The 19,966-nt window shown below is 40.2% G+C and overlaps 1 protein-coding gene across 3 annotated transcripts in view; it reads right to left on the bottom strand.

Annotated features, from left to right (window-relative positions):
• grik4 (glutamate receptor, ionotropic, kainate 4) overlaps positions 1-19,966 on the bottom strand; it is a 330,883-nt gene that overhangs the window by 137,033 nt on the left and 173,884 nt on the right. The window lies entirely within an intron of this gene.

Below are 19,966 nucleotides of genomic sequence, written 5' to 3'. Positions count from 1 at the left end.
GGTAAATGGCCTGTATTTGTATAGCGCTTTTCTAGTCCCTAAGGACCCCAAAGCGCTTTACACAACCTGTCATACACCCATTCACACACACATTCACACACTGGCGATGGCAAGCTACATTGTAGCCACAGCCACCCTGGGGCGCACTGACAGAGGCGCCCCAGGGTGTCTCTTATTTCTGATTATCAGTCCAACCATTAATGGGCTTTTTTCGTAAAATTGTGTGGCTTGATCCACTGACTCTATGCTGGATCAATGCTCGTTAGAACCCTGACAAGTCAGCAATATATCAACAATCAGTCAAGTGCCTATTCATTACATAACTGCAACAATTTTGAAAATATATATTGACAACTTAATCAGCTTTCGACTCAATTACATCAACAAATATTTATATAAAATGCAAGACACCTTCAAAAGTCTACAGTCAGGAAAGTAAAACCTAATAAAGTGTGCAGCAGATGTCTGAAAGCAGGCTTTGTAATTACTGTAATTACACTGGGCTAGCACAAAGGTTCTTAAGTTAAATCGATTACATCTGCAGTTAAAGCGCAGGCAGGAGATAAAAGCAACCAACCCGGAAAAGTGTGAAATTAATAAGGCACAAAAAAAATACAATTAAGTACAACATGGCTGAAAGGGAAATGTGCTGTAGGCTGTCCAATATAGAGGAAAACCGTGGGTTGCGTGTCTCATCTTATCAGAATTAAATGATCAGACGTGCATGCAAAGCTGAAACATGTTTGAAGTGACCTTTTCCCTACGGATCACACAGCTGAATAAACATCAGCTAACTCTGACTCGCAAAGATGAGACATACCCACTCATCTGATACCATCACAGCGCCAAGTCACAGCAAGTCAATATCTACAGCCCACTGAATGCTCTGTGAACAAGCAGAGAGTAGCTGTGGAAGGTCATCTGAGGTTGCACTCACCTCTGGCTTTTAAAGCTGTGAACAAAGGACATGTTTGCTTCTTCATGGACCCAATAGACTATTTCTTGATTATTTCCAGCTTAATATCATATTATTTAGACACCATTGTAAAATCAAGAATAAGATGCCTTCAAGAGCGGTATGATGGTGCAGCTCACAGGTCTTGGGTTCGAATCAACCAGACAGCTGGGGCTGTGTTTGCATGTTCTTGCGCTTGTGTGGGTTCTTACCAGCTCCAAAGATATGAACGGGTTAGGTTAACTGGAAATTCTAAAGCGTGCGTGGGAAAGGCTGTCTGTCTCTTTGCTTTAGCCCAGCAGTACACTGGAAACCTGTCCATGGTGTATACCAACTTTTGCTGGGATAAGTTCCAACCCTGAATTGGATAAGCAGACGAAAATGGATGGCTGGATGGAAGTATAGAGAACTTTTCCTGGATTTAATTGTGTGGAGAAAAAATGACTCTGTTCCAAAAATCTTACATTAGCTCTCTCCTCTCTGTCCTAACACCCCCCATCACACAAGCACAGTCTTTATACAGCTAAAAATGTATCGGTGCTGACTTTTATCGTCACATTGGATTTAGTGCTTGCTCTTCCAGGTGAAACACTTTTGCTTAAACCGGCAGCATGCCTTGCTTCCTGTGTGGATACTACTCAATTGAAACTGGCTTGAAACAATATTTGACCGGTTAGTCTCCTGTCACGGGCTCTTCTAAAGCCAGAAAACAGGAGGCCAGTTTCCTCTCAGATACAGTATGCAGGCTATTATGGAATATGGGGGTCATAATAAATGACAAAAAAACCAAAAACTCAACATGCATGTTGACAGAACATATTAAAGATGTGATGAAGGATAACAAAACTAAAACAAACAAACAAGCAGTGTATGATTGTGGCAGGACACTGTCGACTTTAAGTAATTTAATTGCATTTTCCAGTTAATTTTTTTCCATAAGTGTAAAACATTTAAAACATTTAATTGATTGGTATGCATTCAGCTTATACTAAGCATATTTTCTTAATAATTCATTAGTTATTAAACAAATAAACCTTTGATTTTATATATTTCAGCTAGATTTTACTCAAAATGATTTCTTCCTGTTTATGAGGGCAAAGACTTGGTTTTTGGAGTGTAGAATAAAGTATGAACAGCAGGATTCATTCTAAAAAAAACCCTTGATTATACGGACTCACTAACTGCGCAGTAATTGCTTCATCCGGCCATGTTAAATAAATTTTGAATCAATGTTGAAATACTGATGAAACTTGTCAGTGTAATAGTAATGACATTGGAATAACATTGATTCAGTTTGATTAGGTTGATTATGTTTTTCTAAGATACGATAAGACAAGACTTTATTGATCCCACGACGGGGAAATTTTTGCATTACCTCAGCGTAGGTACAGATATCAGAAGGAAATACAAAAATACAAATAAGTGCAACCAATGAAAAAAAGTAAGATATAGATATACACTATATACAACGGTAGCATATATGTGATTATGGATACAGTTGTGGAAATATGCAAGACATAAACTATATAGCTTATAATTGTCGTTGTTTATAATTGATGATCTAGTTATAGTTGACCAAGTGAAAAGTTATAGATTCAGAGATGACTGGGAAATTGAAAACCTATTATCAACTGAACTGTTCCATCACACCCCTCGCAATGTGGTACATCCCGTCTGACCACCATTGGTCACTGATCTATGGTTGACCAGGAATTTATATTAAAATACGATTTATTTATAGATGAAAAATCATGATAGCTAAGTAAGTATAGTTGACTGGGAAATTAAAGTATTGCATCCCATCTGTCCACTATTAAGATGATATTTAAAAATCTATGATACAGGAGACAATCCTGTATTAGTCGACATCACTGCACCCCAGAGATCTCCTCTGCATCAGGTAAGCATTTATTTATTTTTTAATATTTTAAAGGTGCCAAATGTATTTTAACCAATTATATTTCATACTTCGTCAAACACTGAGTACAGTGACACATATTGCAGATGTTTAACTGTCACCATGGTCATTATTAGGCACTTCAAAATGTCAATAACCGAAGTTAGCTTGCTAACGTAACTGACAACTTATGCAGATTATGTTAGCTAGGATGAATTCTAGAAAGAGAGATATATATATGAAAACCTCTGAACAAAGTCTGCTTTTTCCTTATTTTTTTTTTTTCATATCCTATTTTCCGTTTTTGGTTTTGTTTTCTTTTTGTACATGGAGTCACTCAGCAAGTGGAGGCAGTGACAGTCTGTGACTCTTTTTACCTTCAGGCAGTTCACAGTTAGCATTCCCACCAGGTGGAGGCAGGACATCATTCAGTAGGAGTGAATTCATCAAAAATTATTGTAAACTAATCTTGATTTAATAAATTAAATAAACTTAACTGATGTTAGAGTTTAATAGTACACTCAAAAATGTTTCACTCAACATCATTACACCATTTATTATAAGATAAGTAAATTTAGATAATTAAATTTCATTATTCTGAAGTAGTGGAAGTATTTTTTTTTACATCAGTTGAAACAACACTTATGTCCTCTTGATCTTTAGTAGTGACGTCCACATTGTTTCAGTATTAACTGAGGGTGCAAAAATGATCAAGAACCAATATCAGAATTCAATGATGATTCAATGACATTTAGGTTGAGAGTATAACATTGATTTTACATACGTTCAATTATTGTTTGCTATCTGTGTCAGCATCTCAATAACTGTATATTTCCCCAGTTTAATTTGCAGATCTGTGCGTGTGTGTAAAAAGCCACACTGATTGTTGTTTCTTTAGTGGGCACTTTTCTCATTTAAGAAAAAAACAAGAAAGAAATATCACCTCAAAGCTGCAAGAAAAAATATAAATGCCAATACAATATTAGTATTTTAGTTAAATGCTGTAATGCACAATGAAAGCTACCCGCAGAAGTAAGTAAAATCAGTAATTCTGGCAGGTTCTGGTCCCGGAGGAATTGACATTTTACCGTGGTCAATACATGACAGCTGGCAAACAAGCAGGGCTGTTTTCACGCAGCGAAAACACGGGCTGGAGTTTGATCCATTGAAACCAATCAATGAGTTGCCAGAAGGTATGCTGAGGCATGGTGGCATCTGGACTGTGAAAGAGAGCTTCAGTGAAAAATAGGCAACAACAAACAAAAAAATTCCTCTGCAGTACACAGCAGCAGGCTATGATCCAGTGAGGGTTTTTTTTGTTTTTTAAACACCCCTCAGATGTCATCCCTTAATTAACTTGTCACGCTGATTTTAATTGTTACACCGTCAACATCAACGGAGAAACTAATTTGCTTGAACTACATAAACTCTGCTAATCTTATAAGTCATATAAACAAACTAAAAGACAGATTGAATGAAGCAAGGCAATATTGTAGAAGTGAGTCTTGCTACCCAGCAGCCACCTTGGTCACACCCCTTGGTGGCCATCTCACTTCTTATTTGAATGAATCACTTTAACTTTGGTGTTCGAATCAAATCTTTGTCCTCTTTATCCCAGAATAAGGTATAGGAGCATTTCCCCCTCCTATTTCTATTTCTACACGTGAAAAATTACACAATGATAAGACCTTAAGAACACTGTTAAGAGTACAGTACCCTAGGAAAACAGCTAAGGGTGATACAAGCACCATCTTTACAGAATATATTTCCTGTCTGGATTCTTTTCGACCCACGTCTCTCTGTTATAATGTCACTGTTGTCATTAAACCTTGTGTCCTTATGAGTCCTGCTTTTAGAGGCTGGATTTATCTATCCTGCAAATGTGATTCGAAGCAAAGTAGAAATGTTTACACGTTCAGAAGTTTACTTGCAGCAGTTTCTTGGCTTTGGAACAACACCTTTAATGACGTAATCATACAGAAGCTCAATGTGTTACTGGAAAGTGGCAGTCAAGGGTAAAAAATTCATTATCTAATTGAAGGATCTGCTTGCTTCTCTATTAACTCAATGGGTGCATCTCCCTTTCCATCAGGGCGAGTGCTAAATACAGATCAAATAAACTAGGGCTTCTCCTTCTATATGAGGCAATTAATGGTAAAGTGCTCGCCAACTTTGATTGGAAGAGAATCTATTATCGGAGGGATGCGTGGGGCGGGGGGGGGGGTTCAGTGTGACTTGGCCTTTGATCAAATAATAGGGTTTTAAAGAGTCCAGATACTCTACAGTGATTTAACATGACTTTTATTCAAATGGAAACAAGGATAAGAACATCATAATCTATTTTCATATTGGCAACCATTCCACATATGTGTTCTCAGCAGTTATTATTATGTAGGGCAGATACCCTCTGCTAAATGAGATAGAAAAATCACCTTTAGGGCAAATAATTAATGCTGTGTCTACAGCATTTCATAGAAACAAACTGTGTTAGTAATGACAAAGTAATTCTTTTAGGCTCAGCAGGTCACAAAACTGATGGAGCTACACAATAGAAAGTGAAAGCATGAAAGTACATACTGGTCCTGTTTATATTTGGGGTCCTTCAGGCTTTTTCTTTTGGCAGTAGTCACCAGACACTTTGTTAGGCACACCTTGCTTGTACAGAGCTTTTGTTTACTTTAGAAGTGTTAATTCCTCATGTAATAGATTCAGCAAGGTCCTGGAATCACTCCTCAGAGATTTTGGTCCATATTGAGATGACAGCATCACGCAGCTGCTGCAGATTTGTCGGCTGCACATCCATTCATTTCATATTTATATACTTCAACTTACATCAAATAGCATATGCTTGAGTTATTCAGGGGAAAAAGTGGCTCTCTAAATCATTGTTCACATGGCTGTTACTTGTGATCTCTCAGTGCTTTCCTTTTCTCTTCTGTTTCGCCTCATCCCCAAACTGGTTGTGGCAGATGGACCCTCCTGCCTGAGCCTGGCCCTTGTGGAGGTCGCTAGTTGTTATGATGAAGTTCTTCACTTCAAGCGTTTGACCATAGGGGATTTGATGACTGTTGGAGTTGTCTTGCTAATATTAAAGATAGACAACATTTGTTGTAAACTGACCCTGTGTAACGTACGATGGAAATAAACTCAATTCTGTGTCAAATGTTTAAGTGTTTATATCCAGTCAGGATCATTTAAGTTATTTTGTTCTTTTATATCTGGAAACTAGGGCTGCCACAAACAATTATTTTGATAGTCGACTAGTCACCGATTATTTTTGCGATTAGTCGACTAACCAGATCATGCATCCATTGGACGTAAAACGTCCAGCTTATTGCACCAGCAGCATCTGCTCTTATATAACTATCATTAGCTTACAGCTTTAAGTGTTTAAGGTATATGTTTACTAAAAATAAAGACAAGATGATATTTTATTAAATTTTAATGAAATTTGCAGATTGTTTAGGTGAAGTTCAATAAACTCAGCCGTCTGCTCCTTGCTATCTAAAATATAACAGGACACCGGAGTATATTCTCGAGCATCTCACACTTCTGATAATCAGTTGACGTTTATTCATCCATCCATTCGCTTCCGCTTATCCATCTGACGTCCGTTATTACACTCTTAAATCCTACTACTTATTCCTGCGTCTTTTGTGATCTTACAAAGCTTCAAACGACGCGTCGACTATTAAATCAGTCGTCAACGATTTTGATAGTCGACGTAATAGAATAGAATAGAATAGAATAGAATTCAACTTTATTGTCATTGCACATGCACAGGTACAGGGCAACGAAATGCAGTTTGCATCCATCCAGTAATCGTGACTAGTCGACTAATCGTGGCAGCTCTACTGGAAACTAGCAAGAGTGTAAGCATTTCTGCACAAAGACTGCTCAGGCTTGGACTGTAGATTATTCTTTGCATACAGGCCTCTTTCTGTACAGAGTGGGAGTGACCTCTCCATGAAAAACCTTGTAAGGGTTTTACTTATTTTATTATGCTTGAATGGCTGATCCACCTTATCCCACCCCTATGTGTTTTCAGGGTGGATCGCATTTGTTTTCCCTGAAAACACAGCAACACACACAAACAGGCTATGCATTAATGCCAGTTTGTATAGGGCTTTATGACTGAATCAACTAAGGTGGTACACTTGGATGCTTTTCAGAAACATACCATAAAAAAGCAGCACACTAGCCATTCACAATCTTCCGAGGGACATTGATTCCAGCACTCTCAAGTTTTAAGCACCATTCTTTTTTTTGTTTCTTTTACTTTATTATAGCAGATTTGAGTCACTGGTTTATGTATGACTTGCTATAAAATACCAAACTAAGTATCCCGTGTCTCATTAAAACTGAAATCACACAACTCAACCAGAGAGTGTAATTCAAATAAAGTGCTCAACTTATATAAGAAGTGCAGAACAGTAAATGGGAAGGTCATAGACCTCCCAATTGGAAAATGCAAAGGACTGCCCCCTCTCAGCACCTCCATTCAGCTGCCTTTCAGTCTAATGGGTTTGCACAGTTTGCCATCTCTTCACAGTGAGAGGCCAAAAGGACTGAGGAGGGTGATTTAAAAGATTTTTTTTTCTGTTTTCATTGTGACATGCAAGTATGGTCAAGGTCAGTCATGTCAATAGATTGTGCTTAATATAATCATACAGCCATGTAGTATGTGCACATGCATACACACATATTCCAGTAAAATCACTCAGTTTGAAAGTTCAGTGAGAAGCGTCTTGCTTTAATTTTAAATCTGTCATGACAGCAGCCTCAGTCCTCCTGCAATTTTCTTTTTTCAAATCCACATAAATAACAGTTTTTAATCCAACACTTATTTGGTATTTTCAACATGATAAAAACACAATTTCTTGCTAATTTGATGGTTTCTTTGACATTAATTAGCAGAGAAACTAGACAGCTATCACAGCCTTTTTCAGTGCCATATATTCCCTGTTTATGTCTGAGAGTGCCAATCTGTGTGCATGTACCTGTGTGTGCCTAAACACTCATGCACTTGGGTATGTCAGCAGATGAAAATAGTGTGCATTATGCTTGTCTAATAGGGGCTTTATTCACTTGGAGCAGCATGACTGTGAACTACACCAAAGCCAATCTGTTTGCTTGTCTGACTGCATGGCAAATGGAATTGCTGGTTCCACACTATAATCAATCTCATCCGCAAGCCCTGTGGTGTGAACTGCCGAAGGAAGCGGAGGTGCTATCTTACATAATTAGAAAACCTTGCTCACGGAAGACCTGGTGACAAGAAACTGATTTCCTGGTGTCACATAATGTAATTATAAAGTACACACTCCAATCATAATGTGCGCGAGTGGACTGATGTGTTAAGTCTCATTAATCTGAGGCTGAATGCTAAGGCCGACGCCACTGGCCTGTTAAAAGTTTGTCAGTTTGACTTAATGCATTTAGACAGCAGTTTATGCAGTTTCTGTTGCAACTAGTGGTCAGCAGAGAGGAATAACTATAAATGCAAATATCAATGAGATGCAGTCAGTAATTATGATAACAGGATGGCTATAACAGAGTCTCTGATATGCGGAACAAACACTGCCTTTATTTTCTAACTCTGTTGTAAATAGAAACCACAAGGTGGTAACACTAATATACAGAGATAGTAAATGAAGCCCTAACCTTAAGTTCTTGTCAACCATTTGTGATTTTTCTCTGCAGAACTTTTGCTACTTTTGGACAAGAGCGGAAGTTGTCCTGAAGTTGAATAAAACACAATAGAAGTAGAACAGAAACAAAATCTCACAAAATACAACTGAAGCATTTTTTGGGGAGACAATAACATGGCTGATGTTTTCCTTTGTGTTGTGTAGGTGGTGATGTATAACATATAATACTGTAGATACATGTGTGCTTGTCAGGATCTGACGGGATAGGACCTCCGACCCGGAAGTGCCGTCGCCCGGAGCTGCCGCACCTGCAATCAATTCACCAGCTGCTGCCAATCATCTACCATCTTGGGCAGGGCTATTTAATGGTGTGGCGGAGCGACAGACAGCGCTGGAGTATTGCACTAAGCCGGGAATTGGGACGGAGGATTCACTGGCACAAGGAAGCACTTGGAGGAGAGATGGGCACTCACTACCACGCACGGTCTAAGCACGGGAAGAAGGACGCACTAACTATCATTATTACACATTCGAACTGTTGTCAACTTCGCTTCACTGTAAATAAACGCACTGTCTTTATTCTGAGCTCCGCGCCTGAGTCCACTCTGTAAACCACTGTGACAGTGCTATTAGCTTATCACCTCTGCACCTGTTCCATCACATTATTGTCTCCCCAAAAACATGTTTGTTACCTTTTTTTTTTTTAAGTTTTTTTTTTAAATTTTGCAGCATTTTTCTATTTGCTGGTGTTTTCTTAAGTTGCCCAATTGACCTCTCAGGGCGACCTTTGAACATTCTTCTTTTTGAAGTTCCCACTCTGTGGTTAGTTAGTCTGTGTTTTGCTTCTTCCATACTGACTATGGGCAATCATAGCAAGCACGATCTGATATCCTCGTGTTGGTGTTGTTCCCAGATCATCATACTAAATGTTGTTCCAGGATCAACATTGCAAGTGACCAATCAGAATGTTGTGACGTCATACTTTTGCGACTTCGGGAAAAACCGGCGTAAAACAAAAAAATGTACTTAAGCTGCGAGAAACCGCCTCTGTCCGCCGATCAACGGACCCTAACCCTAACCCTTTAATAAACAGTAAGCAGAATTGATATTGTCCTTGCAACATTGGAATTTCATAAATGCACGAATGGCTTGGCGCGCAAAAGAATAACGTCACAACAATGTGATTGGTCACTTGCAATGTTGAACCTGGAACAACATTTTCATGATGGTCTGGGAACAACACCAACATGAGGATATAGCAAACAGCTAGTGACCAAAATCAATCGCAAAGAAAATTTTGGTGCAACACCCTCCTCAACCTTTTTTGTAGCCATTACCCAGCAGCATCTGGCAACCTTGAGCAATCTTTTACCAGGAGGTAAACATATAAACGTACAGGAGGTTGACATAGGATCATTCACTGGTCTGAACTGAGGCCTAACTAATAGGTTATAAGATTGAAAGCAATATGTGCAAAGTGGTAAAAATCACTGATAAAAATGTAAACATAGGTGCCCCTGTGTGACCAATGTGGCTGCAAAATCAATTGGAAATTCAAAAACTGTATTGTGGAACTTTCTATAATCTCAATAAGTTCAGTCATTTCCTGCAGTTATTGAAAAAACAAGCTCATATTAATGAAAATGAGAGAGAGTGAGACAGACAGTACTCTGCAATTTTTGTTGTGAATATGAGAGGAAAGGTGACGACAGCTGTCTCATGAAATAACTGTTAACAGTATGTGTGAAAAAAACTGTTACCATATCCTTTATGTTTTATGCACTCATGTTAACTGATAAATATGTACATAGAATCTGTGTGTGCATGTGTAAATTATTCTTTGCATGATGTCCCTTTACTGAGTTTCTGCTTCACTTCAGCTTATCATCAGTCAGCACTGCAGAGCCACACTGCTTTAAAACAACAGCTACCTAAGTGCAAATACACAACTAGCTGATGCAGTAAAACAAAGGATTTAGGAGCTGCAGAAGATGCTTCTAAGGTTTATACAGAAACACTCCCAAATGCATATACAAAATCAAATTATATTGAACACAAAAACAAAAAAGCATATTATAAAAAAAAACAAACAAAGATGCTATGTGTGAGGCTTGAATTTGTAAACTAACAGATGAAAGAAAATTAAAATAAAAAAACTATTATTTTGTAAACTTTGGCACAGATACATGGAAACTGCAGACGGCCAACATGCTGCAGATGTTGACATGAAGCACTAATAGCAGCTACCACCACATTTTCAGTCTCTCATCGTTAATACATTAGCAACAACAGCGCTGTGCAGCACAATGACATTAGATGAAATGAATGCACAGAAGTTGTTTACTAAAGGCTTCCACCGACAGGCTGTGCCCATGTCAGCATGCTTACAGGAAATCCACAAAGCATAAAATAGAGTCAGCGGAGAATCTGTCACAGGAGCGCACTGATTGATGAAGGTGGACATGGCTAGGTGAGTCTGGGAGTGGCAGATGCCAAATGAGAAAAATGATGGCGAATAACTACAAAAACAAGCTGAACGGCTGGCTTGGCGTTACCATGTTGAGCTATAAGTTTATTCTCCTGCGTGTGCAGTCAAGTCTTTCACTTCATCCACTGGCATACTGATGCTGCTCTTTTCCAACCCAGTGGGACAGGGATTGAGCAAAGTCTGAAAGCAATTCATCAGCGCAAAGTAGCCTGCCCACTCTTCTTTCACTTGAGTCAGCTGAGCCAACACCAATGCCCCAATCAAGCAGACTAACAGCCATCAATTGTCAGTAGCTGCTGGCAAATATTTTCACTTTAGAATGTTTTATTTTTATGAGCATTCGTTGTCATGGAAAAACAGCAGGGAGTATGATTCATTGTACCCTGGCTACACTGGCACGGGTAAGTCTCCAACAACACTGGAACATTCAGCATTTCTTCAATACATCAAAAAATTTGAAGTCCCTCAGAAAAAGGTATTTCTGCGGGGAGAAGTAACTGCTGCTTCAGAGTTTTAATGTTGCCGTTTGCAAGACTGGATCAAGAATGGTAGAGGAGAGGGAAATTTGAATATTTTCTTTTGCATTAATTAAAAAAAACGACAGGCTAAGGCATCTTTCAAGGTGTTCATAATTTTCTTTTATGGATTTTTGTTCCACACCGCCATTCAATTTTGCAATGAAAATCATAGACATTGGTAATTTTTTGGCTGGCCTTGCAGGAGTCACAGAGGCATACTTGTAGGAGTTTCCTTTTCAGAGCTTAAACTTTTGGGAGAAAAACATTTAAGTCAATCACATAAATGGGATTCGCAAGAGAGATTTGCAAGCATGCAACTGACTCCAAATTGTGTTATATTTAACATACAGACACAAAAACCGTGTCTTATTTTGCACCTGATACGGTTGTGATAGCTGCTGCTAGGAGTGTTCATTTATTTTGGAATGAGAGGGGGAGACATTATCAGAACAAGTGCCTAATTGGTGTGGGTGGATAGCTCAAAGCTATGAGTGTGGTGCCAAAGCTTTGGCTCTGTCCTGCAAATTTTCACAGAGTTCTCACCCCAAACATTTAGAGTCGATTCCTTACATATTACTGCTTTGATTTTGTTTAAACAGCAGAATTTAACTGTGTCAAAGGGAAGAGAGGAGGAAAGAAGAGGGGAACCCCAATACTGTTGCCTCTAAAACTAAGACACTTCCTGTCACGGTTGGCTGTGTAGCAGGCAGGAGTTGGGCCCAAACCCAAGACTGGAAAGTTTAAACTATAAAGGACAGCGTTATTGCTGAACTGAAACTCAGTGGAAAGTAATCCAAGCCAAACTGCTACAACTCTTAAAGAACTACAAACTACAACAAAGGACACAGAGAGCCCAACAAAGGGCAAGGGGAAAGTGACACAATAAGTACACCAAAAGGATACTGAGGGAACAGGCAACAGGTGGGAGGACAGAGGAACTAACCCAAAACACATGAAAAACACTGTAAAAAGACTGTAAAAATAAAACAGGAACTAACACACTCACAGACACATAGACTAAGACATGAGAACTTATAAGCAAACATCCCACATAGCAAAACTGGTATGGCCCGGATCTGGCCCACACAATGTGCTTACACATGGCCCACATACCGCAAAGAATGACGGCCCTTTGGTGGCCCAGATCTGGTTTGCCAGAGGTGGCCCACACATGGACCAGCACAAGGCCAGTTGCAGACACACTGGTGGTCCTTTGCTGGCCCATGAGTGGATTACCTTTGGCAAACCTGATCTGGGCCACCAAAGGGCCGTCATTCTTTGCAGTATGTGGGCCTTGTGTAAGTTGTGTGCAGCCATGGGCCAGTTGCAGACACACTGCTGGCCCTGTGCTGGCCCAGAGCGGTCTCAGCTCTGGCCCCAGATGTCAGCCTAATGTGTACCTTAATCAAGCCATGTAATAACAACATGTGCCGGAACATAATAGTGCAAAAGTAACATGACAAAACTCTGTTTAGACAGTGAATGGACTGATTCTTATATAGCCCTTTTTTCTACTGTCCCAGATTAATCAAAGTGCTCTATACAACATGCTACATTCAGCTAATCACACACTTTCTCTAAACTGAGGGCCTACTAACTATATTCATACACATTCACAACATGCAAACTGGGGGAGCCAGGGATTGAACCACTAACCTTCAGAGGAGTAGGTGACCTGCTCTGCCTCCTGAGCTACAGCCACCCAGCGGTAAACATGAGTAAACCCTCACTAGGTTTTGGATAAAGTGCACACTCACAAACCTGTCAAACCTGCATTTGAAATGTTGGCTACCATAGCAGTATTGCAACTTGGCATTTGGGTCTTCTAACTAAAATAGGAAAATAGGAACATAAATAGTACCTCATTGCCAGACCTGGCCCACATCTGGTTGACATACACCCTGCCATGACACCAGTCAGTCACAGGTGCCAGCTTGATGCCAGATCCAGGCCAGACCTGTTTTCCATGAGCCTGGGCCACATAAACCAAACCATAATTGGGCCAGATATGGCATGCCATCAAATAAACAGTCCCATCTACGCCAGGCCTGGCCCATATCTGGATGACATACCTCTTATCATGCCAGAAGTCAGCCAGCAGACACCAAATCTGGGCCAGACCTGTCTGCTATGTGGGATGTAAACATGACTTGCTGGGGAGAAAAGACTAATTACAGAGACAGACACAGGGACACGACTAGGGAAACAGACAGGGATCACAAAAAGGGAACTACAAAAACTATAATAACCAGAAATCGTTTATGACATCATCAAAATACAACTTAAATCACTGGGTCAAAGATCCAGAATATGGTACTTCCTTGAATGTGTTTTCTTTTACAGTGAAGATATGTGTTTGCATTGTTTCAAGTATTTTGTCACATTTCTACTCGGTGATCAATGTACAATGAAAAAAAGCATCTCCGTGTCTTCCTGAACTGCGCACGGACACAAAGACTTTTATGCAGTTTCATTTCATTCTTTTTTAAAATTCTCTCTAGGATTCAAGCTATTACATTGCCTATTGTAACTGAATGTTACAATATGACTTTAATGGCTTTAATAAGTACCTGTAGTCTCACACAAACTGGGACACTCTGAGGACACACACAGTCCCCAGCTATTTCTCATAGAAGAGTTCTCCCATATATCAAAAACATATTGATTTTCCTTCAGCCGCCTCTCTTTGATCTAAATTGCCATCCCATTTACGAGAGAAACACATCCGTAAAACCTGTGCTTACCCCACACCGTATTATTTTTCTGAGTGGATTACTCGCTCCTTCACACTCCCTCATCAGGTCAGGTTGAGTTTGACCCACTACTTTGCACTGCTCTCGGTAGAATGCCGATCATTACTGAAATTAAATGGCTGTCTTTGTTTAAAAATTACCGCATCGTTGCCAGAACACCTGCAGAACTTTCCACTCTACTTTCAATTGGCACATTTTTGCAACTGCAGAGGTGATAATGGCACGCTTAAACAGGTACTGGTTAGACAGTGAAATGCAAAGCAGGTTCAAGTAATAAGTCTGTGAGTTTTGTGGCTTCTCAGATGCAAAAACACTGCTTTTCTATCGATATTTAATACTCTTGTAAAAACTGCCAGGTAAATAGAATTGCAGTTTTTCTGTTACAGCAGGAAGGTGCGCGTTGATTGGCTCATGCAGCACTATTATCATACAGTGCTGCAGATATTTACGCCTGCACCCTGGTGTGCAAAAGCAGTGGGCTCACCTAAGTTAATGAGGTTGCTGTGTTTTTCATGCAGTAACATGGCCTGCAGCGTTGGTTCCCTTCAAAGGGCAGTGAAATACCTTAAAACAAATTCTGCTTACACACCTATTGATAAAGTCTGTGCTGCTAAGAGTGGGAGTGACGTTCATAGGAGAGTTTTAACCATCGAGGTGATGGCAAATCACTCACCGGGGAGGATGTGAGCAAATTCTAACCATTAACAGTAATAGCTGTGTCCTTAAACTTAGAGCTGATGCAAAAACAAATGTGAAAGAGTAGTTACCTTTTGCTACTTTCAGCCTTCCCAAAACACCTTACTTACTCCATCAGACAGATGGCTTCAGAAGCCAACCGATCATAAGCTGGCTGACAGCTCTGTCATTGTCACTGCCATGAATGTGACGCTTCAACTGAATTCAGGAATCGAGGTTTAAGAAATGTTGAAGTGGTAGCAGTGGAATAAGGCTTTGAGGAAAAGGAGAAAAAAAACATTCATTCCTTCATGGAAGGATAAATCGCTCCGGGTTAAACATGATGACAGAAATAGAAATATGTATTCGGTAGTGGATTGCCAGCTTCTGTCAAAAGTCGTACACAACAGCGGAGATCATTCTGTAAAGGCTGTAGAGCCTGTGGAGGGCCATGACAAGAGCCAGTAATGCAAAAAGGAGGAAGAAAGACGACACGGATAGATCAGTGCTCCACGATTTTTATGAATTCCTGTGCCGCTTAGATTCGTGTAAGACAGTCGTACATGACACAACCACACAAAGCACAACATGGGAATAAATTTTTTTTCTTCCTTTTGATTAGACTGTACTAGCAGATTAAGATTCTAATGGAACCAATACAAATATGAGGCTTTGATTTTCTAAGTTACAGATTATTTGAGTGAGAGGGGAAAATATTTGACTATTAATAAATCAAACAAAATCAATGAATTTTTGAGTCTAAAAACTAAAATAGAACACAAAGGATGCACATTTGCATACGTGTGTGTGTGTGTGTGTGTGAGTGTTAATGAGCCTTTGAACAGTCTCTTTTCTTTCTTTTCTTAGAACATCTCTTAACCTTTGCAAGTGCCTTCACACCTGAATGTATATTCAGTCTCTTGACTGCGGCAGCCCGACATTCACGGCAAAATAGCTGTGGGTCTGGTTTTCCGGTGGGGGCAAAGGAAAATTTAAACTCCATCACTTCAGAGAAAATGGCAGCACCTGGTGCTCAGCCTAGGCTCCCATCAAGTCTCAAGACAACTTCAATGAATTATGCCACCGTCTCCGTCCCTGTCTTTCATACAAGCATACGTGCCCGTACATCTACACAGACATTTACTTTATCCTCGCATAAATCACAGCCAGCTCATCAGTATCTGTGACACAGGATGAATTAATTCAAAGTAACTGGCTCATCCCGTTAAAATGAGGTTGAGCATGTGTGGAGGAAAGCGGGAAAAGAACATGAATGGTATTTTAAAATAAGTGAAAGTGAATGATCGTTAATGCTGAGCCTGAGAGTCAGACTGACAGACGCAGGAAGAGGAAACAGGTTTTAAGGGAGAGCTGAAGACGGATAGAAATAGAAAAAGAGGAGGAAAGTGACAGGAAGTGATGGTGACAGAGGGAAAACCCTGGGCAGACCTGTTGCAACGAGCAACAAACTGACAGATCCTGTCAGAGACAGACAGCGAGACGGCTGACTGTTATACACTGATGTGTACGGCGCAAGGATAATCTGGACGATGATGATGGTGAGGAGGAGGATGATGAGAGTTATTTTGATGAAAACAGCGTTGATGTGGCGGCTGTAGTTTGACTTCTGGACCCTGGGGATTGAATAGAGGCAAGCAGACCGACTGGCAGGCAGGCAGGCAGTGAGCCTGGGGGAATTCCAGCTCTCAGTGGGTGTCATTACCTGTCAGTCAGTATATCTCCCTCAACAGGCCTGGGCTAGAAGATAGAGCCACTGGCATGTAATTGTCTGGAAGGTCAAGGAAGACCAGCAGACATTTAGATGAGTGGAAAGGAGGCAAACAGAAGACGGTGGTGTCGACAAAGGAAGAAGAAAGAATTTTTAAGACGTCATCTCCTGTGAACTAAATTAAACGAAAAGCTTGCCCTCTACTTAAAAACTACAGACACACACACTGCATCATATGCAGCAACAGTGCGAAATAATCGTATTGTGTATGTAACCACAGACGCACTTAAATAGGCTGCTGACCTCAAGCAGCCACATGCAAGCTGAAAAGGGCTTTCGCCATTTTGACATGATAGCTTAACCTGCTGGAAACTGACCTTTATTATTCCAATAGATCTTTTACAGTGGATGACAGGACCACTTCTTTTATAACAGTCCAATGTACCTTAGACAAGCTTCCTCTAACGCAAAGGTCAATCCAGACTCCAGTTCGGTACAATTATAGTGCATCAAGAACGGGAACAATCTGCCAATCAATTGATGAGCTTTTTTATTATTAGTTCATGGTTATTGTGAGAGTTTAACAATCAGTTTGTTCTGCTGCTCTCTGTTTTTGTTTTGGAGCTTTAGATCCATTTGTTGGCGAGCATAATAAACCACTGAAGACGAATCTACCGCTCCTTTATAACCACTGTTTACCTTATTCAAGATCTCAAACAGAAGTTAAAATTAAACGTTTTGATAGTAAATCATTAACTTTTGGAAGTGAGTGTGTGATTAATGACAAGCATTACTGGTATACTATTTTATGCTGCAGTGGTAGCATCATAATCTCACAGAGAGGAGGCCCTGGGTCCTTCTGTGTGGAGTTTGCATGTTCCTCTTGTGGCTGTGTGTGTGTTCTCTCCGGGTACTCCTTCGTCCTTCCAAAGTCCAAATTCATGCATGTTAAGTTAATCGGCTATTCTAAACTGGCCATAGATGTGAAAGGCTTTCTGTCCATTCCCCCTGTGGTAGTGGGGTAACTTGACCAGGGTTTACCCTCTGTTTTTGTTCTGTTTTTGCTGAGAACCCACGGTCCCGAACTGGACAAGCAGTTGAGAAAATAGATGGATAGCTACAGTTTAAATGTTGGGAAACCGGCATTTAGCTGAGGCTGAAGAAGTCACTTGGATGACTGCTAAAATGTTTGAAAATGCTGCGTCCAGATGAACACAATCAACTTTTTGAGGTTTAAATGTTGTTAGTTAAAGTGAGAGAAAATAACAATATCAGTTTACCCGTTTTGTATTAGTGTGATCAGAAAAAGTCAAATGTCATACCACAGACACTGCTGGAAAAATATTATTTCAAATTAGTAAAGAAGCAGAATTTTAGGAGAATGTTGTTTTGGTGCAATTTTGGCAATTGGTCTAAATGGGCAACTGTGATTTAGAAGCGAGAGCCCTCTTCTCTCTGCAGAGTCTGATTGGGAAATTGCTACAAACTGTGCTGCAGTTCTGTCTAAAATGGAGGCGTGTAGCTGAATAGCACACAGATCAGATGACAGGTTGACAGGATGGCCCCGGTGGAAGACAGATCCAGAAGCGAAGGATGCCACTTATGCTTGCACACTCCAGATAAAGTGGACAAAAATGATGCTAAGGTTTACAAAGATATGGTCTGACTCTATATATAACATGCCAACACAGGTTTGCGAGAGGAGAACGATGATTGTCAGTAGAATAGACAGATTTCATTCATAAAGCCACACATAACCACAGGTGAACGGGAAAAAATACATTTTTATAAATATAAGGCTGTATCTTTGATAGCCTTTGATGTGACAGCCTGGAAAATGGTCAGAGATTCATCCACCCCAACGGGTTAACAGCACACACAGGGCCTGTGTTCATCCTGTTGCTTTAGGGCAATGTTCCAATATAATCCACCACGTGAAAATGACTTTAATAACCTTGCTTTCAATCACTCATCTCCCTCTTCCTCTCGCTGGCCCTCATTCTCTTCCTCTTTCTCTTTCTCAGACACACACTATGCAGCGCATGTCACATGTCCTCACTCTGACTGATGGGCACAACACAAGAAGCATCGATTTTTTATCAACATTTCAACAGGGCAGGCAGGGACACGGCTAAAGTCATGGACTCTATGAGTATCCATCACCGGAAGACACAAAACTAAAGCTCCTTAGGCCCTTCAGCAGGATCAGCACAGATATGTAGTGTAGCTCACAGTCCTATTTCTCATTCCGCTTCTCTTGCGCTGCTTTGCCTGTTAAATCTTCAAAAACACAATAAAGAAATAAAAGAAATAGCACAATCTTGTGACCATGTTTTGCTTCTAATATTCCAAATTCATCTATGAAACCATCACTTAGATTAGATTATAAGCGTAGTTTGAGAGACAGACACTGGTGAGGTTTCTGAGGTTTCTCAGCGAACAGGATGTTATGAGAGACTCCAACTGGGCTTCGAGCTTTCCTCATGAGACTAAAAGAACTTTGGAAAAGACTACAAAGATAACAACAGTGAAGGGAACATAGAGATCCAGGAAGAAAAGACGTGGAGAGATGTCTAGAGGGAGAAACAGCAGGAGAAGTAATTTGTGAGCTTTGGGGTTGAATTGAATAGGAGCAGAAGGTATCTAACGCGAAGTTTCCATAGACTAGCCTAATAAAACTCCAGGGAGAACAATGCTGGACTCTGCGACAAGTACAGTAGAGTCTGTCGTCACCACCCTCACCAGTAAATGTTGTAGTTCATGCTCTCTGCTTCTCCATCTACTAGAACTCATAGTCAGTGTTTCTGCTTTTGCTTTGGTATGTAGTGCTTCAGCTGAGGGTCACTTCTGCCTCATTATACGTTTACCTGAACATCACATGGGACACAGAACACCGTGTGGGGACGTGACCACAGCACATCTACACTGTTAACAAATACACAGACACCGAGCTCCATACTGTAAATGAGGCTGAAAATGCTGAATATGTGTCTAAGGTTCCTCGCAAGGGTTGAGCTAAAGCAATGTATGGTTACAATGTAACTTTGAGTCTACTAGTTACAATCTAACTAGTAGACTCAAAGTGTTTACCACATTAGTTTCTCTTGATGTTGAAGTCTGGTGCTGAAAACACTGCTTAAAGGGGGTTATGGGTGTGTATACACATGCACTTCTACTTCAGTGTGGGTGAAAGAGAAACAAAAAGGATAGTATGCTTTGTGTCCATGAGGTTTTAAGAAGACCAGTGGATATAGAGCCCTCATGGGAGCCCCAGTTGGTGTGCATATGTGGTTGATAAGG

This window comes from Simochromis diagramma, unplaced genomic scaffold (genome assembly GCF_900408965.1).
Source record: "Simochromis diagramma unplaced genomic scaffold, fSimDia1.1 OVJJ01000344.1, whole genome shotgun sequence".
Lineage (NCBI taxonomy): Eukaryota > Metazoa > Chordata > Actinopteri > Cichliformes > Cichlidae > Simochromis > Simochromis diagramma.
Note: the sequence above shows the minus strand (reverse complement) of the source record. Positions and strands in the feature narration are given on the sequence as shown.